Source organism: Pelmatolapia mariae, linkage group LG16_19, assembly GCF_036321145.2.
Source record: "Pelmatolapia mariae isolate MD_Pm_ZW linkage group LG16_19, Pm_UMD_F_2, whole genome shotgun sequence".
NCBI classification, from domain to species: Eukaryota; Metazoa; Chordata; class Actinopteri; order Cichliformes; family Cichlidae; genus Pelmatolapia; species Pelmatolapia mariae.
The window spans coordinates 30,178,742-30,187,281 of record NC_086241.1 but is presented as its reverse complement, the minus strand read 5'-3'; positions in this window follow the sequence as shown (position 1 = coordinate 30,187,281).

Sequence of the window (8,540 nt, the reverse complement as noted above, 5' to 3'; positions counted from 1 at the left end):
TTTAAGTAAAAAAACCCAGTAATGTCATTATGAATATGATATCATCTTGTTTTAATTGCTAATATCTACAAAATTTTAGATTTTGTCATGGTTCGTATTTTGAGGAAAGGACAAACGACTGGAGGTCCCAGTAGATGTCAAAATAGTGATTTTATTAAACACATATATATGTGGGGAAGAAGCGTATCGTTACACTTTTCAAGGCAGTCTCCCCCGAACAAAAATAAGGAGTGGTATATATAACAGTTAATGACGAATAATATGCGTCAAACAGTTGGATTTACTGGAAATCTAAGTATCAATTCTCGGAATCTAAGAACACTCTCTTCCGCCGGACCCTAACGGCCTTTCACTCCTCTCCTCCAGATGTTCCCCGTTATCTAAACTGTTATTGCTAAACAGCCAAGTACACCGGACAAGTCACGTAGCACTTTTGAGCAAAACAAGTTGAGAAACTGTGAGTGTATGTGTGCAGGCCCCCCCTTATGTGTCTTGGGTGTTATCCTCAGTTAACCTCATAGTGCTGGGCCTACAGGCCTCCAGGCTGTGATTTTATTATATGTGGTGTGCTCTAGTGTAAACAGATATGAAATCATCTTAACATTAGCTTAACTTTAACACTTCCCCATAACTTCAGACATTCAATTAACAACTCTCTAATAAGCAATATGGATAACATGAATACAGTTAAACCTGCAATGGAAGATCATCATGTGATTATGACAACTCCTGAAATACAGACTTTAATGTAACATAAACAGCTTCAAAAAATGTGTCGATGAAATGATAACTAATGCAACCTGAATAGTACCAGCAAAATAATTTCCTAATCTCTACACTCCTCCTCTTTGGCCTTTCGAGAAAGGCCAACACTCCTCTCATTGTCTCACTCCTCGGGCAACTCAGCCACCTCCTCTTTGAGTGAAGCGATGCTCTGCGATCCTCCTCTTCTACTCCCCAGGTAGACTACTGGTTAGTCGTTGCACGGGTGAGAGATGAGCCTGTCTCCACCAAACTCTCATCCGCTACTGCACATTGACCCCAATGCAACCCGTTCCTTTGGTCTTTCCCCACCAACTGGACCGCTGTTGTGGTACGAGCCGTCACTTTTGGAGCTTGGCACGCTCCCTTCATCCCTCAGGTTCTCATGTTCCCACGGTGCTGAAGGTGTAAGGCAGAGCACGTCGTACACCTTAGTTGTCTTCCTCAATGTCAACGATAAATCTCCCATTTTATCTAAAACTTTGCTTTGGGAAGTCTCCTCTCCATCTCCTCGAAGCTCAGTCGCACCGCTCCTTGTGCTATGTCTTCTGCGATGAAGATGATCTCTGATCCTCCTTAAGCCTCCATCCTGTAGGCGCCCCTCCTCACTCACTTCCTGTAGGCACCTGCAGATTAAAACCGACCCTCCTCTTGCACATGGCTTCCGCCATGTGTCAGCTCCCCACTGAGACATGTACAAGAATGTTGCACATTCTCTCTAAAACAATCTCCAGGGTTTCCCACTTGAAGCAGCCATACTCCAACCTGTAACCCTGTGTACAAACATTAGTCAGCAGCTACATGTTAAGTCTGTTTAACTCCCAGCTCCACCTGGAGCCTGCCTCCTGGAAGACAAATCTGTTAAATCAAACTTCTTATTTACAACCAACTATAAATCCTAAGAGTGATAAAGTATTCAGCAAAACAGACAAGTATCATGCACAGGTTTTCTCCAATCATTAACTCACTATTATTATCATAATTTTCCCCAATCACCAATCATCCCCATTTATTCCCCAATTTAATAGGTGACTTTCCTTAAGCAATGTCACTCCACTTTTTATCACTATGAGCTCAATAGTGGCCAGCTAGTGAGCCCCCCATTAAACTATTCCATAAACACTGCATCTCTTATTTTTCTTCATGTCACTTGTCTGTTCTCTACCGAATCCTCCACATGCACCCCTAACAAAAGCAACACAAACATTAGCAACACACATGGACCATCCCGGTGGTCAGGCGTCGGCCATCCACATTCCAGAGGTGCTGTAAAAAGACCATCATAATCAGAATCAGAATCAGAATACTTTATTGATCCCTGGGGGAAATTATTTAAAGTCAAGCCATCCATAGCTGTGGAAACAAGTGATACTAGTTTCAACACAGGGAATGTCTCACATGTTATTCACATTGTCAAAGTAACCTTCACATTTTCGCAACCACACAGTGTAACAGCATCACCAACTCATAACCTGTAAACACAGTTTCTTCACACATAAGCCCAGAAATCCTCTAATAGGAAAACAAACATCAACCAATTGTTCTGTTATAAATCACATCATCAAATCACATCATTAACTCTCTGCTCTCTCGGTGGCACTCTCTGAAAAGGAATGTAAATGTTAACGCTGCGCACAAGCCCATGAATAACACACCCCTGTTAGATTCTCAAACACAGGAAGTGGCATTTAAAAGGTTAAATCGTCACACAACCTAGGATGCTGCTGTCATCATCCTGCTCCTGTGAAAAGAAACACACATAAATTCATCCACCCTTTCCTCCTGTCTAGGTGGAGGTTAACCTTGAGTCGTGGTCAAGTCTTGTCAGCTTTTGTCAGCTTTTACCAGTCAGTCAGTTTGTTTGTTTTTATTACCATTCATTCATACATTCATTCATCCACTCATTCTTTCTTTGCTGACAGAAGAAACCTTCGCCGCATTTGATTTCCCCCTCAGCAAAATGACGTCATTTCAAAAAGAAAAACAACTTTAGATGGATTATCTCGCTGAATCCTCTTTTGTCAGGGACTTCCTTTCTAATTGTCCCAGATAAGTGACTTTCTCCAGAGCCCATTCTAATGTGGAGAAGCTCACTTGCAACAATTTTCTTGACGACGTGTAGCGCTTTTAATTCCCGACGTGCAGATCTGCTTAAAGAAAGAAATCAGTGCACTGTGCAAAAAATAAAAATAAAATGAAAAATAAACAAAAGATACAGAAGCCCGGTCTTAGGACTTGACACCGAATATTCTTTCTCTCATAGATGAAAAAACACCAAATCTAAAACTTGGTGCCATTTTAAAACCTCCCCATACTTCAGAAAAACAAAACAAAAGATCTGCTAGTTTCACTCATTTAAACTCTGGCTGCAGGATTCTGTTCACCCCTGCTATCATGTTCCCCAAAATAATACAAATTCAGTCGTCTATGTATCAGTTCTCAACCCCCTCAATAAACCAGACAGGATAATGGTAACGGTATTACCTGCTTAAAATTGTGTTTGATCCTAACGAGCTGATCCTAATGAGCTTCATTACGTGTGTGTTTATGTTAGTAAGGTTAATACATTTTCTATTTTTATGTACCTTCCCCCCTTTTTTCTGAAACCAAATTCCTCCAAATTTTTGTTTCAGAAACATCTAAATAAAAACTCTGTGATAGTCAGACACAGCTAAACCCCAAGTGCTAGCAGGTTACTATAGGCAACCACGCTGTGCGTTATTAACTCCTTCTACAAATATCCTCTTCGGATGTGTAACACTTTATGTATGCTTTTGCATTCTCTGTAGTGCATATCATGTTCATGTGTGGTGTTGTCTTTCCATTTACTCTAACAGTAAACTTGCATACCTCAGTGCTTGTCTACCTCCCCCTTTGGTGGTGGTCTGGACACTTTGTCAATCCTTCACTTCCAGGCAGTCGTCTGTCTCCCTGGATTCTCTAACCCAAATTGATTCCCCACACTAAAACAGCATTCCTCTGTCCTCACCTGCTCCATTCTCTCCATTCTTCTCCCCCACTTTTCAATCCAATGTCAGTCAGTCTTCTTCAGCGTTGTCCCATGTATGCTCCCACTGTCTCTTTCATTGCCATCTCGTTCCAAACATGGCAAATGTCAAGCTCAGACAGACTTCTCAAAAGTCCTTCACACACAGTGAGGTTGCAGCTTGCTGGAACGCATCTCCATCCATCCAATCTAGATGGCGGATCTTCTCTTTCTGATGCCGTTTGCCCATCGTGCTGCTAGACCTCTCTGCTCAGGTCTGTGGTATTGTCTCTTGGACTGCTGTCCACTGTTGATGTTCATGCTTGTGCTTCTGGAACTGCTTCAGGAACTGCACTCTGTGTCTTCAGGGAGAGGTCAGCTTCCTTGGAGCTCACTCGTTCAGGATGAAGACGAGAAGCTGCAAAACAATTCAGCCAAAAATTCTGGCTGGGTGTTTCTACTTTTCTAATGATTTTAACCTATAATTTACTGCCGACTGCTGCCCATGGAGAATTGATCCAGGTCCGTTCCCCACCTGTAAACGACAGACTGAGAGACTTTCATTATTTACTGTGACTCCAGATGTTTTAATCACTCCTAAAGCAACACATCTCTACTTATTTTGTTTTGAACTCTACTGCCTTTAAACCCCAAATGTGCACTTTCATTTGCTCTGAACCGCAAACACAAAGAGTCTTCTTGATGTTGATTAATTATTTTCATCCACAACACTCCAAATTATGTTTTCTTTTTGTGCCCAGCAGGGGAATAAGATGACCTCTACTATCTCTGCTTCCCCAGTTGGAGACAATGTCTCACTCACACTTCCACACTTTTTATTTTCTTTGCTTTCGTCACTTTCTTTCTCTTTTTCTTTTTTTTTTACCCCATTGTTTTACACCCACACATTAACCTGTGAACTCACTACTCTATCCTCATTTTCATTTCACCCCAACAGCTCTCATGCAGTCAGCAAACAAATCCTCCATTCATCCTCGAGTACTTGATCACCTTTAAATGTCTCTGTTAATTTTATCAATTTATTTATCATTACCTTAACACTAGTCCTCTGTTTAGTTTTCTGTATTTATTTTCACTAGGATTCCTTGACTATTATTACTTCACAGAAAATTCAACAAATCCACTACTTCTCCCTCCTCTGTCATCCAGGAATTCACACACACATGCACAGGCTGGTCACTCAGCCCCCACCTTTTTCCTTCTCTCTCACAGACTCATACACACAATCCTCTCAATCCAGTGAACCCCGCCTCTCGAGTCTGGCTCACACACACTTCATGCTTCTTGCAGACCCATCCAAACTTTCTGTGAGACACTTCTTTCTCTGCTTATTCTGGACAACGCCCCAGACGGCACACAGAGCGGCTGTCATCCACTCTTATACACCTCACAAATTTTCAAACTGCGCCACGGACTCAACACCGCCGTTTCTCTCCCCTTTAAAAAATATAAAACCAAATTCAACCCCCCAATTGACTTCACAGTTTGCAATAACTGGTGACACGGCTTCCTACCGCGATTTCTACACACCACAAACACACTCTCTTTTGTTTAATCTTCATACACTCAGCATCTGTATTAAATCAGTTTCACAGCACACCCAGTTATAATCAGTATAAGCAATTTACAAAGCTAATTTACACTTTACTTTATATACACAGGCCTGTATTGAACATGAAAAAACAAAAAGACACCAGATGCCAGGATGCGTTATTCAGCAGTTCCTTATTTTATCCTTATTCCTGTCACTTTTATCCTTATTTTTATCCTTATTCCTGTCCCTTATTCCTATTAAAACCTCTGTAGCATCACACCTAACTTTTTGACTAATTTAAAAGCATCTAAGCCCAGGCCCTGCCTTGCTAATCAATAACTCCGCTTCGGAAATTCCCTTTCCGACAACGGCCAAATTTCTAAGCCCTAATTAATTTATAACCGCTTCCCGTGACTTGACAGAGAGCTCCACATCCAGCGTCTAAGTATCCCACTTGCGCCTTCAGCTATACTTAAAGCTCATAAGTCAGTCACGTTTAATGGTCACGGCCGGGTCCGACCCTGCTATTCAAACAGCGCAGTAAAACTGTGGTCTCCGTCGACCACCGGGTTTTTAACGGGTGCTCGAAGTCCCGCGGGTACCACCCGAGCTACCTGGACGCCGCCAGAGATAACCGTGCGTCCACGGTTACCGGTCGTTGCCACACGCTGAGCAACTGCGCTCCTCGGAGTCCCACTCCGGTCCTTACTAATTTAAATACTCTTTAAAAGCATCAAAGCGGACCTCCCTTGCCACCTTGTTATATGATGCCCGGATCCGCGATCCTGCTGGTCAAAACGGGGATAAAATCCCTGAGCCAAATGCCCTAATCTAAATTTTGCTTGACTGGCATCACAGTCAGCAAATATAACACCTTAACTTAAGCACATAATATTTTCACTGAAACACACACCTTATTAACTCAAAATTCACCCCAGAATTAACAGCAACAAATTTTGTCAGCCAAATATTCCCCAAACTTTCATTTTGTCACTAATTACCCCAAAATCACCACAGACATTCCCAGCAACTCCACTGAGTGAACATTGAATTTAGCTTAATTCCAATTCAGCACCTTTTAATCAACAGGTGGTGCTTACCTTATTAAGGGCCCCCATCACTCAGTTGACCTGCTGGATTCCTGTCCGTCTATTTGACACCACCGGACCTCAGCCAAAACACCAACCAAAGTCCCCCCTCAAACCGGGTTTTCGGCACCAAAACTGTCATGGTTCGTATTTTGAGGAAAGGACAAACGACTGGAGGTCCCAGTAGATGTCAAAATAGTGATTTTATTAAACACATATATATGTGGGGAAGAAGCGTATCGTTACACTTTTCAAGGCAGTCTCCCCCGAACAAAAATAAGGAGTGGTATATATAACAGTTAATGACGAATAATATGCGTCAAACAGTTGGATTTACTGGAAATCTAAGTATCAATTCTCGGAATCTAAGAACACTCTCTTCCGCCGGACCCTAACGGCCTTTCACTCCTCTCCTCCAGATGTTCCCCGTTATCTAAACTGTTATTGCTAAACAGCCAAGTACACCGGACAAGTCACGTAGCACTTTTGAGCAAAACAAGTTGAGAAACTGTGAGTGTATGTGTGCAGGCCCCCCCTTATGTGTCTTGGGTGTTATCCTCAGTTAACCTCATAGTGCTGGGCCTACAGGCCTCCAGGCTGTGATTTTATTATATGTGGTGTGCTCTAGTGTAAACAGATATGAAATCATCTTAACATTAGCTTAACTTTCTCACTTCCCCATAACTTCAGACATTCAATTAACAACTCTCTAATAAGCAATATGGATAACATGAATACAGTTAAACCTGCAATGGAAGATCATCATGTGATTATGACAACTCCTGAAATACAGACTTTAATGTAACATAAACAGCTTCAAAAAATGTGTCGATGAAATGATAACTAATGCAACCTGAATAGTACCAGCAAAATAATTTCCTAATCTCTACAATTTCCAACATCATTCTGCCAGACGACAAAAGGTACAGTGACTATGTACAGTCTGAAAGTGAAGCACAACATGCAGTTAAAGAAACTGCACAAGAAAACATTGCGAAGTCACAAGACAAGCAAAAGGTTGCATACGCCAAGCGGGTCCTGAGATGCAGCCTTGCAGTCCTCAGCATCATCATGAAGCGCTGCAAAATAACAGACCCTCTGTCATACAGTTTGCACCAAAAATAGCTCAGGTAAAATCAGTCCAAGCACCAGAAGAGCTTGTACCAGTGACCCCCCAGAAACCCAGCACGCAAGAAAAAGGTGGCATAGCTAAAAATCTCATTCTGACCGGTTGGTCAATTGTTGCCAGTTTGGCTAGTCGAATGGATAGAATGTTTTATTTTTTTTCTCCCCTCTTGCTAATTTTGACCTGTTGGTCCAATTTTGGCTAATTTCTGATTTACATAAAGCGGCTCCCCTCTGGCATGTTTATTTTGTTGGCCCGTTGGCCCTTGTCTGCTTGTGGCCCGTTGGCCATTGTCTGTTTGTGGCCCGTTGGCCCTTGACCGTGATTTTCAAATGGCAACTGTTATTACTAAAGAAACTTATCATATTTTGTTTTTTAGTGAAGTGGCTTTGGGCTGCAAAAGACAGTCGTTGGGCCATACAAATTGTATGACTCTTCTTTTCGCACACTGGAGGACAGTGGGTGGCTTTCTGATGAGGTAAGTGAAGTAATCATTTTTGGTCCTAGTGGTGGTCTGTAAAAATAATCTTCTTTTAATCCAAACAGGTCATTGATGCATACCTGCACTGCCTCATTAGGAAACAAAAGGCAAGTAAGAACGTATGCCGGTTATTTCACAAAAGTATTTTATACAATTTTGTAATCTTTTAAAAAAAACTCTTGCATTTTTCAGAAACCCATGTATCAGTTGTCTTGCGTTGCTGCAACCTCTCTGTTTTCTGGGAAGTTTAAATGTGTCAGCAAGGTAATGTAGATGTTATATAGGTCATATAGTGCATGTTATGTAAATGAAGCTAAACCTTTATAAACTTAAAAATATTCCACAGTTGTTGTTTCCGGCTGAGGACATTTGGTTGTGCCCACTGAACTTTGGTGCACACTGGATCCTTGTGGTACATGTTCACACCTCATGTGTTTTTTCTCTTTTTTGTTTTATTGTTCTTTTTAGCAGCATATTCTTATTTTGAAAATGCTTACAACTGATTATGTTTACTTAAGTGAGTGTACTAGACATATTCTACT